The sequence below is a fragment of the Oncorhynchus tshawytscha genome, unplaced genomic scaffold (assembly GCF_018296145.1).
Source record: "Oncorhynchus tshawytscha isolate Ot180627B unplaced genomic scaffold, Otsh_v2.0 Un_contig_2885_pilon_pilon, whole genome shotgun sequence".
Lineage (NCBI taxonomy): Eukaryota > Metazoa > Chordata > Actinopteri > Salmoniformes > Salmonidae > Oncorhynchus > Oncorhynchus tshawytscha.
The window spans coordinates 14,723-41,302 of record NW_024608576.1 but is presented as its reverse complement, the minus strand read 5'-3'; the positions used below and the strand labels follow the sequence as shown (position 1 = coordinate 41,302).

At 39.7% G+C, this 26,580-nt stretch overlaps 1 long non-coding RNA gene and 1 pseudogene across 1 annotated transcript; both read right to left on the bottom strand.

Moving 5' to 3' along the window:
• On the bottom strand, positions 1–26,485 carry LOC112230634 (annotated as a pseudogene).
• Positions 867–1,486, bottom strand: LOC121843633. Its single transcript, XR_006081694.1, has 2 exons — positions 1,426–1,486; positions 867–1,063 (listed from the first exon to the last, which is right to left on the bottom strand). It is a non-coding gene; the product is annotated as an uncharacterized LOC121843633 (long non-coding RNA).
• Positions 26,486–26,580: the final 95 nt, after the last annotated feature.

The following is a 26,580-nucleotide window of genomic DNA, read 5'->3' as shown; positions in this document are numbered from 1 at the left end:
TGTGTGTGTCAGAGTATGTGTGTGTCAGGTTATTATTTACAAGGACACTGAGGAGTTGTAATCAACCCAAAACCCTGGATAGAGGGGCTCAGTGAATGTGGAGGTGAATGTGAAGAGGTGGGTCAGTGTGTCAGAGGAGGCTCTATAGAAGGACAGAGTTCCGGCTGGCCAGTCCAGATACACTCCCACTCTGTGGGGGCTGGAGGGGCGGACGTCTATGGTAGTGGGATTATTATTGTGATAGGCAGTGTAACTGTTGTCAGAGCAGGACAGACTCCAGGACTTGTCATTGTATCCAAGACAACAGTCCTCACCCCTCCTCTCCTGCTGATTCCTTTATATGTCACTCCTATATCAGCCCCTTCTCCCACTCCACTCTACCTCCCAGTAACAGCGCCCAGTCAGACCCTCTCTACACAGCACCTGTCCACAGTCCTCAAATCTCTCTGGGTGATCAGGATACGGCTGCTTCTCTCTCCTACATGTCACCTTTCTGTTCTCCTCAGACAGAGAGAGACGTCTGTTTACTGTGTTTGGGTCCAGTGTGAGATCACAGACATCTGATGGATGAAACCAGACACAATATTAGAAATCATCATCATTCACATTAGAATGTTAACTCACTTTTCACTAATTCATTTAATGTAGATGTTTCTAGGTATCAAAAGGAGAAGTTAAGGTAACTTGAGACTTGTTGAATGATCATATGTTATACTGTATGGTAATATAAAACACACTTATTCCCATTAATTACACACACACACACACACACACACACACACACACACACACACACACACACACACACACACACACACACACACACACACACACACACACACACACACACACACACAACTCACACAGTAAACTTTGGTGTCCCTGATTTCTGCTTCTGTAGAACTACAGCTGATATTTAATATGACCAAGTAAGTAATGATGTTGGTCTTTGACTTTGACTTAACTTGAATTAAGACTTATTCTTAGTCATATTCTTCACAGCAGTCAACACTCACATTTTCTAAGCCCAGGTTTCATTCTGTTCTCTCCACCATGTTCCACACTGTAGCGGTAAGCAGAAGAACAGACAGTCATTGAGGGATACACCTGAACTCACACACACACACACACACACACACACACACACACACACACACACACACACACACACACACACACACACACACACACACACTTCAAGCAAATGTTTGTCTGTGTGTGTGTGTGTTTGTGTCCAATTTGTGAGTGTGGGTGAGTGTATGTGTCCAGTGTGTGTGTTCTGTGTGTGTGTATGTGTGTGTGTGTGTGTGTCACTGGACACACACAGATATCATTCTGTCCAAGTGTTGGTAAGAATGTTTGTCTTAACTAGTCTGATAAGTCAAACATGTCTGATATGAACATTGACATAAACCCTCTACATACTTGAGTTTCTCCAGTCTGCAGTGTGGATCCTCCAGTCCAGCAGAGAGCAGTCTGACTCCTGAGTCTCCTGGGTGATTGTAGCTCAGGTCCAGCTCTCTCAGGTGTGAGGGGTTTGACCTCAGAGCTGAGACCAGAGAAGCACAGCCTTCCTCTGTGACTAGACAGCCTGACAGCCTGCAAAGAGTCAAATCATATTAAAATCACACTGATATTCTTTGGTGGTGAAAATAGTGGCAGTATATTTTTTTATCAAATGACAAATCATCACTGTTTGTCACGTTCTGACCTTTATTTCCTTTGTTTTGTCATTATTTAGTATGGTCAGGGCGTGAGTTGGGTGGGCAGTCTATGTTTGTTTTTCTATGTTTTGGGGTATTTCTATGTTTCGGCCTAATATGGTTCTCAATCAGAGGCAGGTGTCATTAGTTGTCTCTGATTGAGAATCATACTTAGGTAGCCTGGGTGTCACTGTGTGTTTGTGGGTGATTGTTCCTGTCTCTGTGTTTTGCACCAGATAGGACTGTTTGTGGGTGATTGTTCCTGTCTCTGTGTTTTGCACCAGATAGGACTGTTTGTGGGTGATTGTTCCTGTCTCTGTGTTTTGCACCAGATAGGACTGTTTGTGGGTGATTGTTCCTGTCTCTGTGTTTTGCACCAGATAGGGTTTGTGGGTGATTGTTCTGTTTTTGGATAGTGATTGTTCCTGTCTCTGTGTTTTGCACCAGATAGGACTGTTTGTGGGTGATTGTTCCTGTCTCTGTGTTTTGCACCAGATAGGGCTGTTTGTGGGTGATTGTTCCTGTCTCTGTGTTTTGCACCAGATAGGGCTGTTTGTGGGTGATTGTTCCTGTCTCTGTGTTTTGCACCAGATAGGGCTGTTTTGGGTTTTCACGGTTCTTGTTTTTGTTAGTTTGTTCATGTGAAGTGATTTATTAAAACATGAATCAAAACAACCACGCTGCGCTTTGGTCCGCCTCTCCGTCAATGGAAGAAATCCCACTGTTGCTTATAGTGAAAAAAAAAATGCAAATATTATCATTGCATAGTATTATTAGTGTTAACAAGGGCTACAACAAAACATGCTAACCTCTCACCATTACCAATAACAGAGACTACAACAAAACATGCTAACCTCTCACCATTACCAATAACAGAGACTACAACAAAACATGCTAACCTCTCACCATTACCAATAACAGAGACTACAACAAAACATGCTAACCTCTCACCATTACCAATAACAGAGACTACAACAAAACATGCTAACCTCTCACCATTACCAATAACAGAGACTACAACAAAACATGCTAACCTCTCACCATTACCAATAACAGAGACTACAACAAAACATGCTAACCTCTCACCATTACCAATAACAGAGGCTACAACAAAACATGCTAACCTCTCACCATTACCAATAACAGAGGCTACAACAAAACATGCTAACCTCTCACCATTACCAATAACAGAGGCTACAACAAAACATGCTAACCTCTCACCATTACCAATAACAGAGGCTACAACAAAACATGCTAACCTCTCACCATTACCAATAACAGAGGCTACAACAAAACATGCTAACCTCTCACCATTACCAATAACAGAGGATACAACAAAACATGCTAACCTCTCACCATTACCAATAACAGAGGCTACAACAAAACATGCTAACCTCTCACCATTACCAATAACAGAGGCTACAACAAAACATGCTAACCTCTCACCATTACCAGTAACAGAGGCTACAACAAAACATGCTAACCTCTCACCATTACCAATAACAGAGGATACAACAAAACATGCTAACCTCTCACCATTACCAATAACAGAGGCTACAACAAAACATGCTAACCTCTCACCATTACCAAAAACAGAGACTACAACAAAACATGCTAACCTCTCACCATTACCAATAACAGAGACTACAACAAAACATGCTAACCTCTCACCATTACCAATAACAGAGGCTACAACAAAACATGCTAACCTCTCACCATTACCAATAACAGAGGATACAACAAAACATGCTAACCTCTCACCATTACCAATAACAGAGGCTACAACAAAACATGCTAACCTCTCACCATTACCAAAAACAGAGACTACAACAAAACATGCTAACCTCTCACCATTACCAATAACAGAGGCTACAACAAAACATGCTAACCTCTCACCATTACCAAAAACAGAGACTACAACAAAACATGCTAACCTCTCACCATTACCAAAAACAGAGACTACAACAAAACATGCTAACCTCTCACCATTACCAAAAACAGAGACTACAACAAAACATGCTAACCTCTCACCATTACCAAAAACAGAGACTACAACAAAACATACTAACCTCTCACAGTTACCATTAACAGAGGAGTTTAGCATTTATTCTGATCTTTGTGCCTCTATATCTTTGTTATTCGTCGTTATTCACTATTCATATTTAAACAGTAACACAGGTATGCAAATATGGTGTGGACTATGTGTGTCTGGTAAACACATGTGGATCTGGTGAACAGTTATCACTTGTTGACCAACTACAGGAATACTGACCTCAGAGTCTCCAGTTTACAGTGGGGATTCCCCAGTCCATCAGAGAGCAGCTTCACTCCTGAATCCTTCAGGTCATTGTTACTCAGATCCAGCTCTCTCAGGTGTGAGGGGTTTGACCTCAGAGCTGAGACCAGAGAAGCACAGCCTTCCTCTGTGACTAGACAGCCTGACAGCCTGCAAAGAGTCAAATCATATTAAAACCACACTGCTATTCTTTGGTGGTGAAAATAGTGAAAATAGTGGCAGTATATTTTTTAACATGTTCAGATATATCAGTGTCCTGAAACCTGCCGTACATATTCATAAATTAATGTATCATTATTAGAAATGACAAATTATCCAAGTATTGCTTGTAGATACAGAAACAATGCTACCTTATATAATGTTACTTACCCTACATTGTTCATCTCATATGCATACGTTGATACTGTACTCTATATCATCTACTGCATCCTTATGTAATACATGTATCACTAGCCACTTTAACTATGCCACTTGGTTTACATACTCATCTCATATGTATATACTGTACTCGATACCATCTACTGTATCTTGCCTATGCTGCTCTGTACCATCACTCATTCATATATCCTTATGTACATATTCTTTATCCCCTTACACTGTGTATAAGACAGTAGTTTAGGAATTGTTAGTTAGATTACTTGTTGGTTATTACTGCATTGTCGGAACTAGAAGCACAAGGACTAAAATACATTCGGCGCCGACAGAGATGGCCGCCTCGCTTCGCGTTCCTAGGAAACTATGCAGTTTTTTGTTTTTTTACGTGTTATTTCTTACACTAGTACCCCAGGTCATCTTAGGTTTCTTTACATACAGCCGACAAGAACTACTGAATATAAGATCAGCGTCAACTCACCATCAGTACGACCAAGAATATGTTTTTCGCGATGCGGATCCTGAGTTCTGCCTTACAACCAGTGTAACCGAGTGGATCACATGCAGCGACCAAAAAAAAAAACGACTCAGAAAAAGAGGGAAACGAAGCGGTCTTCTGGTCAGACTCCGGAGACGGGCACATCGTGCACCACTCCCCAGCATTCTTCTTGCCAATGTCCAGTCTCTTGACAACAAGGTTGATGAAATCCGAGCAAGGGTAGCATTCCAGAGGGACATCAGAGACTGTAACGTTCTCTGCTTCACGGAAACATGGCTAACTGGAGAGACGCAATCCGAAGCGGTGCAGCCAGCGGGTTTCTCCACGCATCGCGCCGACAGAAACAAACATCTCTCTGGTAAGAAGACGGGCGGGGGCGTATGCCTTATGGCCAACGTGACATGGTGTGATGAAGGAAACATACAGGAACTCAAATCCTTCTGTTCACCTGATTTAGAATTCCTCACAATCAAATGTAGACCGCATTATCTACCAAGAGAATTCTCTTCGATTATAATCACAGCCGTATATATCCCCCCAAGCAGACACATCGATGGCTCTGAACGAACTTTATTTAACTCTCTGCAAACTGGAAACGATTTATCCGGAGGCTGCATTCATTGTAGCTGGGGATTTTAACAAGGCTAATCTGAAAACAAGACTCCCTAAATTTTATCAGCATATTGATTGCGCAACCAGGGGTGGAAAGACCCTGGATCATTGTTACTCTAACTTCCGCGACGCATATAAGGCCCTGCCCCGCCCCCTTTCGGAAAAGCTGACCACGACTCCATTTTGTTGATCCCTGCCTACAGACAGAAACTAAAACAAGAAGCTCCCACGCTGAGGTCTGTCCAACGCTGGTCCGACCAAGCTGACTCCACACTCCAAGACTGCTTCCATCACGTGGACTGGGAGATGTTTCGTATTGCGTCAGACAACAACATTGACGAATACGCTGATACGGTGTGCGAGTTCATTAGAACGTGCGTTGAAGATGTCGTTCCCATAGCAACGATTAAAACATTCCCTAACCAGAAACCGTGGATTGATGGCAGCATTCGTGTGAAACTGAAGGCACGAACCACTGCTTTTAATCAGGGCAAGGTGTCTGGTAACATGACTGAATACAAACAGTGCAGCTATTCCCTCCGCAAGGCTATCAAACAAGCTAAGCGCCAGTACAGAGACAAAGTAGAATCTCAATTCAACGGCTCAGACACAAGAGGTATGTGGCAGGGTCTACAGTCAATCACGGACTACAGGAAGAAACCCAGCCCAGTCACGGACCAGGATGTCTTGCTCCCAGGCAGACTAAATAACTTTTTGCCCGCTTTGAGGACAATACAGTGCCACTGACACGGCCTGCAACGGAATCATGCGGTCTCTCCTTCACTGCAGCCGAAGTGAGTAAGACATTTAAACGTGTTAACCCTCGCAAGGCTGCAGGCCCAGACGGCATCCCCAGCCGCGCCCTCAGAGCATGCGCAGACCAGCTGGCCGGTGTGTTTACGGACATATTCAACCAATCCCTATACCAGTCTGCTGTTCCCACATGCTTCAAGAGGGCCACCATTGTTCCTGTTCCCAAGAAAGCTAAGGTAACTGAGCTAAACGACTACCGCCCGTAGCACTCACATCCGTCATCATGAAGTGCTTTGAGAGACTAGTCAAGGACCATATCACCTCCACCCTACCTGACACCCTTGACCCACTCCAATTTGCTTACCGCCCAAATAGGTCCACAGACGATGCAATCTCAACCACACTGCACACTGCCCTAACCCATCTGGACAAGAGGAATACCTATGTGAGAATGCTGTTCATCGACTACAGCTCGGCATTCAACACCATAGTACCCTCCAAGCTCGTCATCAAGCTCGAGACCCTGGGTCTCGACCCCGCCCTGTGCAACTGGGTACTGGACTTCCTGACGGGCCGCCCCCAGGTGGTGAGGGTAGGCAACAACATCTCCTCCCCGCTGATCCTCAACACTGGGGCCCCACAAGGGTGCGTTCTGAGCCCCCTCCTGTACTCCCTGTTCACCCACGACTGCGTGGCCATGCACGCCTCAACTCAATCATCAAGTTTGCGGACGACACAACAGTGGTAGGCTTGATTACCAACAACGACGAGACGGCCTACAGGGAGGAGGTGAGGGCCCTCGGAGTGTGGTGTCAGGAAAATAACCTCACACTCAACGTCAAAAACTAAGGAGATGATTGTGGACTTCAGGAAACAGCAGAGGGAACACCCCCCATCCACATCGACGGAACAGTAGTGGAGAGGGTAGCAAGTTTCAAGTTCCTCGGCATACACATCACAGACAAACTGAATTGGTCCACTCACACAGACAGCATCGTGAGGAAGGCGCAGCAGCGCCTCTTCAACCTCAGGAGGCTGAAGAAATTCGGCTTGTCACCAAAAGCACTCACAAACTTCTACAGATGCACAATCGAGAGCATCCTGGCGGGCTGTATCACCGCCTGGTATGGCAACTGCACCGCCCTCAACCGTAAGGCTCTCCAGAGGGTAGTGAGGTCTGCACAACGCATCACCGGGGGCAAACTACCTGCCCTCCAGGACACCTACACCACCCGATGCTACAGGAAGGCCATAAAGATCATCAAGGACATCAACCACCCGAGCCACTGCCTGTTCACCCCGCTGTCATCCAGAAGGCGAGGTCAGTACAGGTGCATCAAAGCTGGGACCGAGAGACTGAAAAACAGCTTCTATCTCAAGGCCATCAGACTGTTAAACAGCCACCACTAACATTGAGTGGCTACTGCCAACACACTGTCAATGACACTGACTCTACTCCAGCCACTTTAATCATGGGAATTGATGGGAAATTATGTAAATATATCACTAGCCACTTTAAACAATGCTACCTTATATAATGTTACTTACCCTACATTGTTCATCTCATATGCATACGTTGATACTGTACTCTATATCATCGACTGCATCCTTATGTAATACATGTATCACTAGCCACTTTAACTATGCCACTTGGTTTACATACTTATCTCATATGTATATACTGTACTCGATATCATCTACTGTATCTTGCCTATGCTGCTCTGTACCATCACTCATTCATATATCCTTATGTACATATTCTTTATCCCCTTACACTGTGTATAAGACAGTAGTTTTTTTTTGGAATTGTTAGTTAGATTACTTGCTCGTTATTACTGCATACAAATAAAATTCAATTTGATTTGATTTGTTTTGTTTAGATTGTATTTTATTTTATTTGAGATAGAAAAATGTATAGTACAAATATTATAGTAGACTGACCAGACCAGTTTAAAAAGCAGTATCAGTCAGAAGACAGACAGTGAGGTATCAGATTTAGATTGTATTGAGTATACAGTCCACACCATATCTATTTAGACAGTGAGGTATCAGATTTAGATTGTATTGAGTATACAGTCCACACCATATCTATTTAGACAGTGAGGTATCAGATTTAGATTGTATTGAGTATACAGTCCACACCATATCTATTTAGACAGTGAGGTATCAGATTTAGATTGTATTGAGTATACAGTCCACACCATATCTATTTAGACAGTGAGGTATCAGATTTAGATTGTATTGAGTATACAGTCCACACCATATCTATTTAGACAGTGAGGTATCAGATTTAGATTGTATTGAGTATACAGTCCACACCATATCTATTTTGACAGTGAGGTATCAGATTTAGATTGTATTGAGTATACAGTCCACACCATATCTATTTAGACAGTGAGGTATCAGATTTAGATTGTATTGAGTATACAGTCCACACCATATCTATTTAGACAGTGAAGCTAACATTTTAAATGTGTCTCTATACTCCAACATTTTGAATTCAGATCAAATGTTTCATATGAGGTGACAGTATATAATGAGGGTATTTTAATACATATCTGTTTCACGGTATATACAATAAAGCACTTCATGTATCTAGTCCCCCTATTTCAAATCAAATCAAATCAAATCAAATAAAATTTTATTTGTCACATACACATGGTTAGCAGATGTTAATGCGAGTGTAGCGAAATGCTTGTGCTTCTAGTTCCGACAATGCAGTAATAACGAGCAAGTAATCTAACTAACAATTCCAAAAAAAACTACTGTCATACACAGTGTAAGGGGATAAAGAATATGTACATAAGGATATATGAATGAGTGATGGTACAGAGTCAGCATAGGCAAGATACAGTAGATGATATCAGTTTAGTATTACATATGAGATAAGTATGTAAACCAATGGCATAGTTAAAGTGGCTAGTGGTACATGTATTACATAAGGATGCAGTCGATGATATAGAGTACAGTATCAACGTATGCATATGAGATGAACAATGTAGGGTAAGTAACATTATATAAGGTAGCATTGTTTAAAGTGGCTAGTGATATATTTACATCATTTCCCATCAATTCCCATGATTAAAGTGGCTGGAGTAGAGTCAGTGTCATTGACAGTGTGTTGGCAGTAGCCACTCAATGTTAGTGGTGGCTGTTTAACAGTCTGATGGCCTTGAGATAGAAGCTGTTTCAGTCTCTCGGTCCCAGCTTTGATGCACCTGTACTGACCTCACCTTCTGGATGACAGTGAGGTGAACAGGCAGTGGCTCGGGTGGTTGGTGTCCTTGATGATCTTTATGGCCTTCCTGTAGCATCGGGTGGTGTAGGTGTCCTGGAGGGCAGGTAGTTTGCCCCAGTGATGCGTATGTGCAGACCTCACTACCCTCTGGAGAGCCTTACGGTTGAGGGCGGTGCAGTTGCCATACCAGGCGGTGATACAGCCCCCAGGATGCTCTCTATTGTGCATCTGTAGAAGTTTGTGAGTGCTTTTGGTGACAAGCCGATTTCTTCTGCCTCCTGAGGTTGAAGAGGCTGCTGCTACAGTCCACACCTCACTATTTAGCTGTCTGTGTGAGTTGACCAATTCAGTTTGTCTGTGATGTGTATGCCGAGGAACTTAAAACTTGCTACCCTCTCCACTACTGTTCCATCGATGTGGATGGGGGGGTGTTCCCTCTGCTGTTTCCTATTTGAAGAAGTCATAAGTATTCTGACCAATTAACTTTCAGGGTTTAAAATAGTCAAAAGTTGAGTATTTGGTCCGATATTCCTTGAACGCAATGACTTCATCAAGCTTGTGACTGAAACTCTGTAATGGTCTGGGTGAGGCTGGTGCAGAGGAGTCAGGCGCAGGACAGCAGAGATGAGTAACACAAGTAACTTTACTCAAATATTCTAATAAAATGTCGTAATACCGAGCCCACAATAACAGACCGAACAGACAGAAAACAATCACAGAAACAAAGGGGGAAAAGAGGGTTAAATAATGAACATGTAATTGGGGAAATGAAACCAGCCGTGTAAAACAAAGACAAAACAAATGGAAAATGAAAGTGGATCTGCGATGGCTAGAAGGACGGTGACGTCGCCCGAACAAGGAGAGGGACCGACCTCGGCGGAAGTCGTGACAAACTCGTTTGTTGCATTTACAGTTTGTTTTGGTTGTTTTGGGTTATTTTTGTTCATTAAAACAATTGTGATGGTGGATGATGACTAGAGTATTTTTCTGTCTAAGTGAGTAGATAACATGTTTCTCAGCACTAATAAACTAATCCTGATGATGCCATGATAATACAAATCATGACTGAATTATGAATAATAATGAGTGTGAAAGTTACAAAGGCTACAACAACACATGCTAACCTCTCACCATTACCAATAACAGAGGCTACAACAAAACATGCTAACCTCTCACCATTACCAATAACAGAGGCTACAACAAAACATGCTAACCTCTCACCATTACCAATAACAGAGGCTACAACAAAACATGCTAACCTCTCACCATTACCAATAACAGAGGCTACAACAAAACATGCTAACCTCTCACCATTACCAATAACAGAGGCTAACCTCTCACCATTACCAATAACAGAAAACAAAACATGCTAACCTCTCACCATTACCAATAACAGAGGCTACAACAAAACATGCTAACCTCTCACCATTACCAATAACAGAGGCTACAACAAAACATGCTAACCTCTCACCATTACCAATAACAGAGGCTACAACAAAACATGCTAACCTCTCACCATTACCAATAACAGAGACTACAACAAAACATGCTAACCTCTCACCATTACCAATAACAGAGACTACAACAAAACATGCTAACCTCTCACCATTACCAATAACAGAGGCTACAACAAAACATGCTAACCTCTCACCATTACCAATAACAGAGGCTACAACAAAACATGCTAACCTCTCACCATTACCAATAACAGAGGCTACAACAAAACATGCTAACCTCTCACCATTACCAATAACAGAGGCTACAACAAAACATGCTAACCTCTCACCATTACCAATAACAGAGGCTACAACAAAACATGCTAACCTCTCACCATTACCATTAACAGAGGAGTTTAGCATTTATTCTGATCTTTGTGCCTCTATATCTTTGTTATTCGTCGTTATTCACTATTCATATTTAAACAGTAACACAGGTATGCAAATATGGTGTGGACTATGTGTGTCTGGTAAACACATGTGGATCTGGTGAACAGTTATCACTTGTTGACCAACTACAGGAATACTGACCTCAGAGTCTCCAGTTTACAGTGGGGATTCCCCAGTCCAGCAGAGAGCAGCTCCACTCCTGAATCCTTCAGGTCATTGTTACTCAGATCCAGCTCTCTCAGGTGTGAGGGGTTTGAACTGAGAACTGAGGCCAACACTTTACAGGATGTGTTTCTGAGTTTACAGCCAGTGAGTCTGAAACACAGAAGAAATACAATGACAGACAGGTTGTATTAAAATGTTACTCTTAGCTTTCACTGCTTACACTGTTAACCTGTCCACAAATAATGTGTTGGGTTTGACCTCAGAGCTGAGACCAGAGAAGCACATCCTAGAAATGACACATTATCCAAGTATTGCTTGAAGATAGAAAGATGCATATTAACAAATATTTCAGGAGAAATATTATAGTAGACTGACCAGTACAGTTTAAAAATCAGTATCAGTCAAAAGACAGACAGTGAGGTATCAGATTTAGATTGTATTGAGTATACAGTCCACACCATATCTATTTATCAGATTTAGATTGTAGTGAGGTATCAGATTTAGATTCAGATTGAGTATACAGTCCACACCATATCTATTTAGACAGTGAGGTATCAGATTTATTGTATTGAGTATACAGTCCAGTCACCATATCTATTTAGACAGTGAGGTATCAGATTTAGATTGTATTGAGTATACAGTCCACACCATATCTATTTAGACAGTGAGGTATCAGATTTAGATTGTATTGAGTATACAGTCCACACCATATCTATTTAGACAGTGAGGTATCAGATTTAGATTGTATTGAGTATACAGTCCACACCATATCTATTTAGACAGTGAGGTATCAGTTTAAGTATTGAGTATACAGTCCACACCATAACATGTTGTTAAATGTGAGGTGACAGTATCTAATATCACCTTTTATTTGAGGGTATTTTAAGACATATCTGTTTCACGTTTAGAAATAAAAGCACATTATGTATCTATGTATAGTCCCCCCATTTGAAGAAGACATAAGTATTCTGACCAATTCACTTATCGTTTATTAAAGTAGTCAAAAGTTTAGTATTGGGTCTGATATTCCTTGAATGCAATACCTACATCAAGCATGTGACTCAAACTTGTTGGTTGCATTCGCAGTTTGTTTTGGTTGTGTTTTGAGTTATGTTTTGCTCAGAATTAAAATGGTGGATGATGACGAGTAATTTTCTTTATAAGTGAGTAGATAACATGTTTCTAAACAATAATAAATGAATCCTGATGATGCCTTGACTAAGAAAAATCATGAATGAATCATTAATAATAATGAATGTGAAAGTTAGAGGCTATAACAAAACAGGCTAACCTCTCACCATTACCAATAACAAAAAAACATGGCTACCAACAAAACATGCTAACCTCTCACCATTACCAATAACAGAGGCTACAACAAAACATGCTAACCTCTCACCATTACCAATAACAGAGGCTACAACAAAACATTACCAATAACAGAGGCTAACCATCTCACCATTACCAATAACAGAGGCTACAACAAAACATGCTAACCTCTCACCATTACCAATAACAGAGGCTACAAACAAAACATGCTAAAACATAACCTCACCATTACCAATAACAGAGGCTACAACAAAACATGCTAACCTCTCACCATTACCAATAACAGAGGCTACAACAAAACATGCTAACCTCTCACCATTACCAATAACAGAGGCTACAACAAAACAAAACTAACCTCTCACCATTACCAATAACAGAGGCTACAACAAAACATGCTAACCTCTCACCATTACAACACTGGGGAGGTCACATTTATTCTGAGGCTACAACAAAACATGTAACCTCTCACCATTACATCATAACATTCTGTTATTCATCATCATTCTTTATGATTCATGATTATTCATAATCATGGTAGCATCCACATGAATGTAGAAGTGTTCAGAAACATCTTCTATTCTTACTGACAATACAAGTGAAGTGACTCCAAAATGACAGGACATTATTCACCATTCAGTTTCTATTAGGAAAACATCTAAAACACAACCAAGACAAACCGCTAATTAATTCAACAAGTTAGTAGAATCACAAGCAATGTAATCACTGCAGGCATGGAACATGGGACCAAATACTAAACTTATGACAAAAATAATTTATCCAAAATATTATGACTTTTTCAAATGGGAGAACTAGATACATAAAGTGTTTTCATTTATAAACAGTAAAATATATATCTATGAAAATACCTTTAAATAAAAAAAGGTGACATTCTGTACTGTCACCTAATATGAAACATTGTATCTCAAATCCAAAATGCTGGAGCAAAGCACCACATTTAAAACTGTAAGCTTCACTGTCCAAACACATATGGTGTGGACTATGTGTGTCTGGTAAACACATGTGGATCTGGTGAACAGTTATCACTTGTTGACCAACTACAGGAATACTGACCTCAGAGTCTCCAGTTTACAGTGGGGATTCCCCAGTCCAGCAGAGAGCAGCTTCACTCCTGAATCCTTCAGGTCATTGTTACTCAGATCCAGCTCTCTCAGGTGTGAGGGGTTTGAACTGAGAACTGAGACCAGAGAAGCACAGCCTTCCTCTGTGACTTTGACAGCCGCAAAGAGTCAAATCATTTTAAAATCACACAGATATTCTTTGGAGGTGAAAATAGTGGCAGTATATTTTTTTAACATATGTTAACCTGTCCATATCTATTGGTAAATGTAAAATAATGTATCATCATTAAAAATGACAAATGATCAAATCATTACCTGGGGATAGAAACATGTATAGCACAAATATTATAGTAGACTGACCAGACCAGTTTAAAAAGCAGTATCAGTCAGAAGACAGACAGTGAGGTATCAGATTTAGATTGTATTGAGTATACAGTCCACACCATATCTATTTAGACAGTGAGGTATCAGATTTAGATTGTATTGAGTATACAGTCCACACCATATCTATTTAGACAGTGAGGTATCAGATTTAGATTGTATTGAGTATACAGTCCAACCATATCTATTTAGACAGTGAGGTATCAGATTTAGATTGTATTGAGTATACAGTCCACACCATATCTATTTAGACAGTGAGGTATCAGATTTAGATTAGATGTATTGAGTATACAGTCCACACCATATCTATTTAGACAGTGAGGTATCAGATTTAGATTGTATTGAGTATACAGTCCACACCATATCTATTTAGACAGTGAGGTATCAGATTTAGATTGTATTGAGTATACAGTCCACACCATATCTATTTAGACAGTGAGGTATCAGATTTAGATTGTATTGAGTATACAGTCCACACCATATCTATTTAGACAGTGAGGTATCAGATTTAGATTGTATTACAGTCCAGTATACAGTCCACACCATATCTATTTAGACAGTGAGGTATCAGATTTTTAGACATTGTATTGATATACAGTCCACACCATATCTATTTTGACAGTTAAGCTAACATGTTAAATGTGAGGTGACAGTATCTAATATCACCTTTTATTTGAGGGTATTTTAAGACATATCTGTTTCACGTTTAGAAATAAAAGCACATTATGTATCTATGTATAGTCCCCCATTTGAAGAAGACATAAGTATTCTGACCAATTCAACTCACTATATCGTTTATTAAAGTAGTCAAAAGTTTAGTATTGGGTCTGATATTCCTTGAATGCAATACCTACATCAAGCATGTGACTCAAACTTGTTGGTTGCATTCGCAGTTTGTTTTGGTTGTGTTTTGAGTTATGTTTTGCTCAGAATTAAAATGGTGGATGATGACGAGTAATTTTCTTTATAAGTGAGTAGATAACATGTTTCTAAACAATAATAAATGAATCCTGATGATGCCTTGACTAAGAAAAATCATGAATGAATCATTAATAATAATGAATGTGAAAGTTAGAGGCTATAACAAAACAGGCTAACCTCTCACCATTACCAATAACAGAGGCTACAACAAAACATGCTAACCTCTCACCATTACCAATAACAGAGGCTACAACAAAACATGCTAACCTCTCACCATTACCAATAACAGAGGCTACAACAAAACATAACTAACCATCTACCATTACAATAACAGAGGCTAATAACAGAGGCTACAAAAAACATGCTAACCTCTCACCATTACCAATAACAGAGGCTACAACAAAACATGCTAACCTCTCACCATTACCAATAACAGAGGCTACAACAAAACATGCTAACCTCTCACCATTACCAATAACAGAGGCTACAACAAAACATGCTAACCTCTCACCATTACCAATAACAGAGGCTAAACAAAACATGCTAACTACAACTACAACAAAACATGCTAACCTCTCACCATTACCAATAACAGAGGCTACAACAAAACATGCTAACCTCTCACCATTACCAATAACAGAGGCTACAACAAAACATGCTAACCTCTCACCATTACCAATAACAGAGGCTACAACAAAACATGCTAACCTCTCACCATTACCAATAACAGAGGCTACAACAAAACATGCTAACCTCTCACCATTACCAATAACAGAGGCTACAACAACATGCTAACATGCCATTACCAACCTCTCACCATTACCAATAACAGGGAGGTCAGCATTTATTCTGATCTTTGTACCTCTGTAACTTTCTCATTCATCATCATTCTTTATTCATTCATGATTATTCATAATCATGGTAGCATAGCAAATGTAGAAGTGTTCAGAAACATCTTCTATTCTTACTGACAATACAAGTGAAGTGACTCCAAAATGACAGGACATTATTCACCATTCAGTTTCTATTAGGAAAACATCTAAAACACAACCAAGACAAACCGCTAATTAATTCAACAAGTTAGTAGAATCACAAGCTTGATGTAATCACTGCAGGCATGGAATATGGGACCAAATACTAAACTTATGACAAAAATAATTTATCCAAAATATTATGACTTTTTCAAATGGGAGAACTAGATACATAAAGTGTTTTCATTTATAAACAGTAAAATATATATCTATGAAAATACCTTTAAATAAAAGGTGACATTCTGTACTGTCACCTAATATGAAACATTGTATCTCAAATCCAAAATGCTGGAGCAAAGCACCACATTTAAAACTGTAAGCTTCACTGTCCAAACACATATGGTGTGGACTATGTGTGTCTGGTAAACACATGTGGATCTGGTGACACAGTTATCACTTGTTGACCAACTACAGGAATACTGACCTCAGAGTCTCCAGTTTACAGTGGGGATTCCCCAGTCCAGCAGAGAGCAGCTCCACTCCTGAATCCTTCAGGTCATTGTTACTCAGATCCAGCTCTCTCAGGTGTGAGGGGTTTGAAGAGCTGAGAACAGAGAAGCCAGCACCTCTTGACTAGGAGCCTGACAGCCTGCAAAGAGTCAAATCATTTTAAAATCACACTGAGTTCTTTGGAAAAATAGAAGAATATTTTTTCAACATATGGAACCTTCCATATCTATTCGTAAATGTAAAATAATGTATCATCATTAAAAATGACAAATGATCAAATCATTACCTGGGGATAGAAACATGTATAGCACAAATATTTGAGTAGACTGACCAGACCAGTTTAAAAAGCAGTATCAGTCAAAAGACAGACAGTGAGGTATCAGATTTAGATTGTATTGAGTATACAGTCCACACCATATCTATTTAGACAGTGAGGTATCAGATTTAGATTGTATTGAGTATACAGTCCACACCATATCTATTTAGACAGTGAGGTATCAGATTTAGATTGTATTGAGTATACAGTCCACACCATATCTATTTAGACAGTGAGGTATCAGATTTAGATTGTATTGAGTATACAGTCCACACCATATCTATTTAGACAGTGAGGTATCAGATTTAGATTGTATTGAGTATACAGTCCACACCATATCTATTTAGACAGTGAGGTATCAGATTTAGATTGTATTGAGTATACAGTCCACACCATATCTATTTAGACAGTGAGGTATCAGATTTAGATTGTATTGAGTATACAGTCCACACCATATCTATTTAGACAGTGAGGTATCAGATTTAGATTGTATTGAGTATACAGTCCACACCATATCTATTTAGACAGTGAGGTATCAGATTTAGATTGTATTGAGTATACAGTCCACACCATATCTATTTAGACAGTGAGGTATCAGATTTAGATTGTATTGAGTATACAGTCCACACCATATCTATTTAGACAGTGAGGTATCAGATTTAGATTGTATTGAGTATACAGTCCACACCATATCTATTTAGACAGTGAGGTATCAGATTTAGATTGTATTTAGTATACAGTCCACACCATATCTATTTTGACAGTGAAGCTGACATTTTAAATGTGACTCGATACTCCAACATTTTGGATTTGAGATCAAATGTTTCATTTGAGGTGACAGTTTATGTCACGCCCTGGTCGAAGTAATGTATGTTTGTCTTCATTTATTTGGTCAGGCCAGGGTGTGACATGGGTTATTGTGGTGCGTTTTTGTCATGGGGTTTTTGTGGGGTGTCTAGCATAGTTTATGGCTGCCTGAGGCGGTTCTCAATCAGAGTCAGGTGATTATCGTTGTCTCTGATTGGGAACCATATTTAGGCAGCCATATTCTTTGAGTATTTCGTGGGTGATTGTTCCTGTCTCTGTGTTTGTAGTCACCAGATAGGCTGTATAGGTTTTCACGTTCCGTTTGTTGTTTTTGTTTTGTTTTGTTTTTTGTCTAATAAACATGTATGGAAATTACCACGCTGCATTTTGGTCCGACTCTCCTTCGACGGAAAGAAAACCGTAACAGTATATAATGTCACCTTTTATTTGAGGGTATTTTAATACATATCTGTTTCACGATTAAAACTGAAAACACTTTATGTTTCAAGTCTCCCCATTAGAAGAAGACATAAGTAATCTGACCAATTTACTTATAGTGTATTAAAGTAGTCAAAAGTTTAGTATTTGGTCGTAAACTCGTTGGTTGCATTTGCAGTTTGTTTTGGTTGTGTTTTGGTTGTGTTTTGCCCAATAATAAAATGGTGGATGATGAGTGGAGTACTTTTCTGTCTAAGAGAGTAGATAACATGTTTCTAAACAATAATAAATTAATCCTGATGATGCCTTGATTAAGAAAAATCATGACTGAATCATGAATAATAATGAGTGAGAAAGTTACAGAGGCTACAACAAAACATGCTAACCTCTCACCATTACCAATAACAGAGGCTACAACAAAACATGCTAACCTCTCACCATTACCAATAACAGAGGCTACAACAAAACATGCTAACCTCTCACCATTACCAATAACAGAGGCTACAACAAAACATGCTAACCTCTCACCATTACCAATAACAGAGGCTACAACAAAACATGCTAACCTCTCACCATTACCAATAACAGAGGCTACAACAAAACATGCTAACCTCTCACCATTACCAATAACAGAGGCTACAACAAAACATGCTAACCTCTCACCATTACCAATAACAGAGGCTACAACAAAACATGCTAACCTCTCACCATTACCAATAACAGAGGCTACAACAAAACAAAACATGCTAACCTCTCACCATTACCAATAACAGAGGCTACAACAAAACATGCTAACCTCTCACCATTACCAATAACAGAGGCTACAACAAAACATGCTAACCTCTCACCATTACCAATAACAGAGGCTACAACAAAACATGCTAACCTCTCACCATTACCAATAACAGAGGCTACAACAAAACATGCTAACCTCTCACCATTACCAATAACAGAGGCTACAACAAAACATGCTAACCTCTCACCATTAGCACTGGGGAGGTCAGCATTTATTCTGATCTTTGTACCTCTGTAACTTTCTCATTCATCATCATTCTTTATTCATTCATGATTATTCATAATCATGGTAGCATCCACATGAATGTAGAAGTGTTCAGAAACATCTTCTATTCTTTCTGACAATACAAGTGAAGTGACTCCAAAATGACAGGACATTATTCACCATTCAGTTTCTATTAGGAAAACATCTAAAACACAACCAAGACAAACCGCTAATTAATTCAACAAGTTAGTAGAATCACAAGCTTGATGTAATCACTGCAGGCATGGAACATGGGACCAAATACTAAACTTATGACAAAAATAATTTATCCAAAATATTATGACTTTTTCAAATGGGAGAACTAGATACATAAAGTGTTTTCATTTATAAACAGTAAAATATATATCTATGAAAATACCTTTAAATAAAAGGTGACATTCTGTACTGTCACCTAATATGAAACATTCTATCTCAAATCCAAAATGCTGGAGCAAAGCACCAGATTTAAAACTGTAAGCTTCACTGTCCAAACACATATGGTGTGGACTATGTGTGTCTGGTAAACACATGTGGATCTGGTGAACAGTTATCACTTGTTGACCAACTACAGGAATACTGACCTCAGAGTCTCCAGTTTACAGTGGGGATTCCCCAGTCCAGCAGAGAGCAGCTTCACTCCTGAATCCTTCAGGTCATTGTTACTCAGATCCAGCTCTCTCAGGTGTGAGGGGTTTGACTCAGAGCTGAGACCAGAGAAGCACAGCCTTCCTCTGTGACTAGACAGCCTGACAGCCTGCAAAGAGTCAAATCATTTTAAAATCACACTGATATTCTTTGGAGGTGAAAATAGTGGCAGTATATTTTTTCAACATATGGAACCTTCCATATCTATTCGTAAATGTAAAATAACATCATTAAAAATGACAAATGATCAAATCATTACCTGGGGATAGAAACATGTATAGCACAAATATTTGAGTAGACTGACCAGACCAGTTTAAAAAGCAGTATCAGTCAAAAGACAGACAGTGAGGTATCAGATTTAGATTGTATTGAGTATACAGTCCACACCATATCTATTTAGACAGTGAGGTATCAGATTTAGATTGTATTGAGTATACAGTCCACACCATATCTATTTAGACAGTGAGGTATCAGATTTAGATTGAGATACAGTCCACACCATATCTATTTAGACAGTGAGGTATCAGATTTAGATTGTATTGAGTATACAGTCCACACCATATCTATTTAGACAGTGAGGTATCAGATTTAGATTGTATTGAGTATACAGTCCACACCATATCTATTTAGACAGTGAGGTATCAGATTTAGATTGTATTGAGTATACAGTCCACACCATATTTAGACAGTGATATTTTAGATTGTATTGAGTATACAGTCCACACCATATCTATTTAGACAGTATATCAGATTTAGATTGTATTGAGTATACAGTCCACACCATATCTATTTAGACAGTGAGGTATCAGATTTAGATTGTATTGAGTATACAGTCCACACCATATCTATTTAGACAGTGAGGTATCAGATTTAGATTGTATTGAGTATACAGTCCACACCATTTAGATTGTATTGAGTATACATCCACATTTTTAGACAGTGAGGTATCAGATTTAGATTGTATTGAGTATACAGTCCACACCATATCTATTTAGACAGTGAGGTATCAGATTTAGATTGTATTGAGTATACAGTCCACACCATATCTATTTAGACAGTGAGGTATCTAGACAGTTAGATTTAGATATTTAGTATACAGTCCACACCATATCTATTTTGACAGTGAAGCTGACATTTTAAATGTGACTCGATACTCCAACATTTTGGATTTGAGATCAAATGTTTCATTTGAGGTGACAGTTTATGTCACGCCCTGGTCGAAGTAATGTATGTTTGTCTTCATTTATTTGGTCAGGCCAGGGTGTGACATGGGTTATTGTGGTGCGTTTTTGTCATGGGGTTTTTGTGGGGTGTCTAGCATAGTTTATGGCTGCCTGAGGCGGTTCTCAATCAGAGTCAGGTGATTATCGTTGTCTCTGATTGGGAACCATATTTAGGCAGCCATATTCTTTGAGTATTTCGTGGGTGATTGTTCCTGTCTCTGTGTTTGTAGTCACCAGATAGGCTGTATAGGTTTTCACGTTCCGTTTGTTGTTTTTGTTTTGTTCGTGTTTTCGTCTAATAAACATGTATGGAAATTACCACGCTGCATTTTGGTCCGACTCTCCTTCGACGGAAGAAAACCGTAACAGTATATAATGTCACCTTTTATTTGAGGGTATTTTAATACATATCTGTTTCACGATTAAAACTGAAAACACTTTATGTTTCAAGTCTCCCCATTAGAAGAAGACATAAGTAATCTGACCAATTTACTTATAGTGTATTAAAGTAGTCAAAAGTTTAGTATTTGGTCGTAAACTCGTTGGTTGCATTTGCAGTTTGTTTTGGTTGTGTTTTGGTTGTGTTTTGCCCAATAATAAAATGGTGGATGATGAGTGGAGTACTTTTCTGTCTAACAGAGTAGATAACATGTTTCTAAACAATAATAAATTAATCCTGATGATGCCTTGATTAAGAAAAATCATGACTGAATCATGAATAATAATGAGAGGCTACAACAAAACATGTTCACATTACCAGGAGGCTACAACAAAACATGCTAACCTCTCACCATTACCAATACACAAAACAGACTAACAAAAAACATGCTAACCTCTCACCATTACCAATAACAGAGGCTACAACAAAACATGCTAACCTCTCACCATTACCAATAACAGAGGCTACAACAAAAACACCATTACCAATAACAGCTACAACAAAACACCCTCTCACCATTACCAATAACAGAGGCTAGACATGCTAACCTCTCACCATTACCAAAACAACAAAACATAAACCTCTCACCATTACCAATAACAGAGGCTACAACAAAACATGAACTACAATTCCAATAACATACAACAAAACATGCTAACCTCTCACCATTACCAATAACAGAGGCTACAACAAAACATGCTTAACCTCTCAAAACATTAACCTCTCACCAATTACCACAAGACTACAACAAAACATGCTAACCTCTCACCATTACCAATAACAGAGGGACAACAAAACATGCTAACCTCTCACCATTACCAATAACAGAGGACAACAAAAGAACTACATTACCAAAACATGAGCTACAAAACAATGCAACAAAACATGCTACTGCACCATTACCAATAACAGAGGCTACTCACCATTACCAATAACAGAGGCTACAACAAAACATGCTAACCTCTCACCATTACCAATAACAGAGACTTCAAATTCATTCATGATTATTCATAATCATGGTAGCATCCACATGAATGTAGAAGTGTCCAGAAACATCTTCTATTCTTACTGACAATACAAGTGAAGTGACTCCAAAATGACAGGACATTATTCACCATTCAGTTTCTATTAGGAAAACATCTAAAACACAACCAAATGTAAAACTGTAAGCATCACTGTCCAAACACATGTGGTGTGGACTATGTGTGTCTGGTAAACACATGTGGATCTGATGAACAGTTATCACTTGTTGACCAAACAGTTATCACTTGTTGACCAACTAGGAATACTGACCTCAGAGTCTCCAGTTTACAGTGGGGATTCCCCAGTCCAGCAGAGAGCAGCTTCACTCCTGAATCCTTCAGGTCATTGTTACTCAGATCCAGCTCTCTCAGGTGTGAGGGGTTTGACTCCAGAGCTGAGACCAGAGAAGCACAGCCTTCCTCTGTGACTCCACAGCCTGACAGCCTGACAAAGAGATCATCATGACTTCACAAACACACTGTTAATTTAACACCAGTAGTGTAGAAGGACAATGGCAGATGCATTTGGTTTATTCTCCCAAACAACATATAGATTCATTTTCCATCTCCTAGAATTGTATGGTCATATTGGTATACTAATGTGAAAATCAATGCATTTATTCAATATGTTATTCAATATAATATTATACACATGTTAGAATACATACTTTTCTCTAAACTGAATATTTCTTCCTGATGATTAGTTCTTATATGTCATTTTATTTACTCACAGAACAGCTCTGGAGGCTTTGACCACTGGCAGCAGCCTCAGAAGACCTTCCTCTGATCTGGAGTATTTCTTCAGGTCAAACACATCCAGCTCCTTTTCTGAAGTCAGCAACACAAAGACCAGAGCTGACCACTGTGCAGGTGACAGGTTGTCTCTTGAGAGACTTCCTGATCTCAGGTAGTTGGATCTCCTCCACTAGAGAATGGTCATTCAGTTCATTCAGACAGTGGAACAGATTGATGCTCCTCTCTGGAGAGGGATTCTCCCTGATCTTCTCCTTGATGTACTTGACTGTTTCTTCATGGCTCTGTGAGCTGCTTCTTGTCTTTGTCAGTAGACCTCGTAAGTGCTTCTGATTGGACTCCAGTGAGAGGCCCAGAAGGAAGCGGAGGAAAAGGTCCAGGTTTCCTGTCTCACTTTGTAAGGCTTTATCCACAGCACTCTTATAGAGAGTAACTTCAGGCTTGTAGACAGTAACTTTACGCCTTTGTTTGATCCTCAAGAAAAAGTTCCTGGATTGCAGTTTGTCCATTACATTCTCATTGTTGTTGATGAATGAGAGGAACACATATACAGCAGCCAGAAACTCCTGAATGCTCAGATGAACAAAGCAGTACACCTTGTCCTGGTACAGCCCACATTCCTCTTTAAAGAGCTGTGTGCACAATCCTGAGTACACTGAGGCTTCATTGACATCAATGCCAGCCTCTTTCAGGTCTTCTTCATAGAAAATCAGATTGCCATTCACAAGCTGTTGAAAAGCCAGTTTTCCCAGTGACAGAATGCTCTCTTTATTCCAGTGTGGACCTGTCTCTTCTTTCCCAAGATACTTTTCATTCTTCTGTTTGGTATGAAACACCACAAGGTGTGTGTACATCTCAGTCAGAGTCTTGGGCATCTCTTCTCTCTTATGTTTCAGCATGTGTTCAAGGACTGTTGCAGAAATCCAACAGAAGACTGGAATGTGGCACATGATGTGGAGGCTCCTTGATGTCTTTATGTGTGAGATGATTCTGCTGGCCAGGTCCTCATCACTGAATCTCTTCCTGAAGTACTCCTCCTTCTGTGGGTCATTGAACCCTCGTACCTCTGTCACCTGGTCAACACACCCTGAAGGGATCTTATTGGCTGCTGCAGGTCGGGTAGTTATCCAGAGGAGAGCAGAGGGAAGCAGATTTCCCTTGATGAGATTTGTCAGCAGAACATCCACTGAGGTTGACTCTGTGACGTCCCAACAGATCTTGTTCTTCTGGAAGTCTAGGGGCAGTCGGCACTCATCCAGACCATCAAAGATGAACAGAACTTTGTACTTGTTGTAGTTGGAGATTCCTGATTGTTTGGTTTCCATTGAGAAGTGATTAAGAAGTTCAATGAAAGTGTGTTTGTCCTCTTTCATCAAATTCAGCTCCCGAAAAGGGAATGAAAATACAAATTGGACATCCTGATTTGCTTTTCCTTCAGCCCAGTCCAGAATGAACTTCTGCACAGAGACTGTTTTTCCAATGCCAGCGACTCCCTTTGTCAGCACAGTTCTGATAGGTTTGTCTTGTCCAGTTAAGGGTTTGAAGATGTCGTTACATTTGATTGCAGTCTCTGGTCTTGCTTGTTTCCTGGTTGTTGTCTCAATCTGTCTCAGCTCATGTTCATTATTGACCTCTCCTGTTCCGCCCTCTGTGATGTAGAGCTCTGTGTAGATCTTATTGAGAAGTGTTGGATTTCCTTGTTTAGCGATACCCTCAAATACACATTGAAACTTCTTCTTTAGATTAGATTTGAGTTCACGTTGGCAAATCACAGCAAGCTCATCTGAATGAAGAAATAACACAGAGGATATTAATATTACTGTTTTAGTGCCTACAGTATATAGGACTGTTATAAAGTTTTAAATTACAATAATGTATTATCTTAACTGACTGTATAAATGTTTTCATTATGCATTACAGACTGGTGTGACTGATTATATTATTATTGGTATTATTGATGGTATTATTAATGTTGTCTCTCTCTCTCTAAATTAATCAACACATCCCTGCTGCTACTTGATGAGGTCACTAGGTGTTGTGTTAAGGCTGCTACAATATCATTGAGTTACACAGCTACTTTAGCTGTACTTTAGCTACAGCTTTTAAATGTTATAAAACATCATTCAACATGAGGCAGACAGATCTTACATTTCTCCAGTGTGTCAGCAAGCTCCTTCTGGTTCATTTTCCTCAGGATGTGCAGTGTGATCTTCAGAGCCCCCTCTCTGGCACTGCTCTCCTGCTGCTCATCTTCAGCATCCACCACTTCCTTATCCTGCTTCTGACTCTCAAAGCCTTCTGGGAGTTCTGGACTAAGAATCCTCTTGAACATCTTCAGCTCGTTCTTCACAAATGTCATAATTTTCTCTTCAAGCATCTGAAATAAATAAAGTAAATTAGTTAAGCAAGAGAATAAATGCTTTCTCATTAACACATTAATGAATGATTGACAGATCAACTTTACTTGAGGTAAACAAAAACAAATGTACATAACAGGACCACATACACTGAATATGGAGGCCAGGTCTGTTTGATGACTCTGGGAAGACTGACCACTGAGAATCTCTGACTCTGATCTCTCCTGTTGGTTTCTGTGGACAAAACATGAGATTACATCTCCTCATCCAGGGAGTACACACACACACACACACACACACACACACACACACACACACACACACACACACACACACGGAGGGAGGGAATGTTGTGTTTGTTTAATATTGTTTTAAGACTATGAAAATTGACAAAAGAATTAGCCTATGAATTATGAAAACAACAAAGAGGAATTGGAAAACGGAGAGGAGAAATGACTAGAGACAGTGTTGTTTAACTCACTGACCAGGACCCATGAGTTCTTCTTACCTTTGTTCAGTAGAAAAGTCTCCCTCTCTAAAGTCTATAGGAGGATCCATAGACCAGTCACTCTTCATGGACACACAGCTGGGAACAGGGGAGGCTGGTCTCTCCTGCTGGATTGGTCTTCAACACAACAGAGACAAACATTACATCTCTCATCTCCTCTGAGCTCAGATGGGGAAACAGAAGAAGAGTTTCACAAATAGAACGGACTTCCAGACGTTAGTTAATGGCGCGAGCAGTGTGTCATTTTTAAATTAGCGTCGCGAGCGTCTGTCAGCCCCGCTAAAAGGCTGGTGTCGTTACTCTGCTTCTCCGGGGGATGTT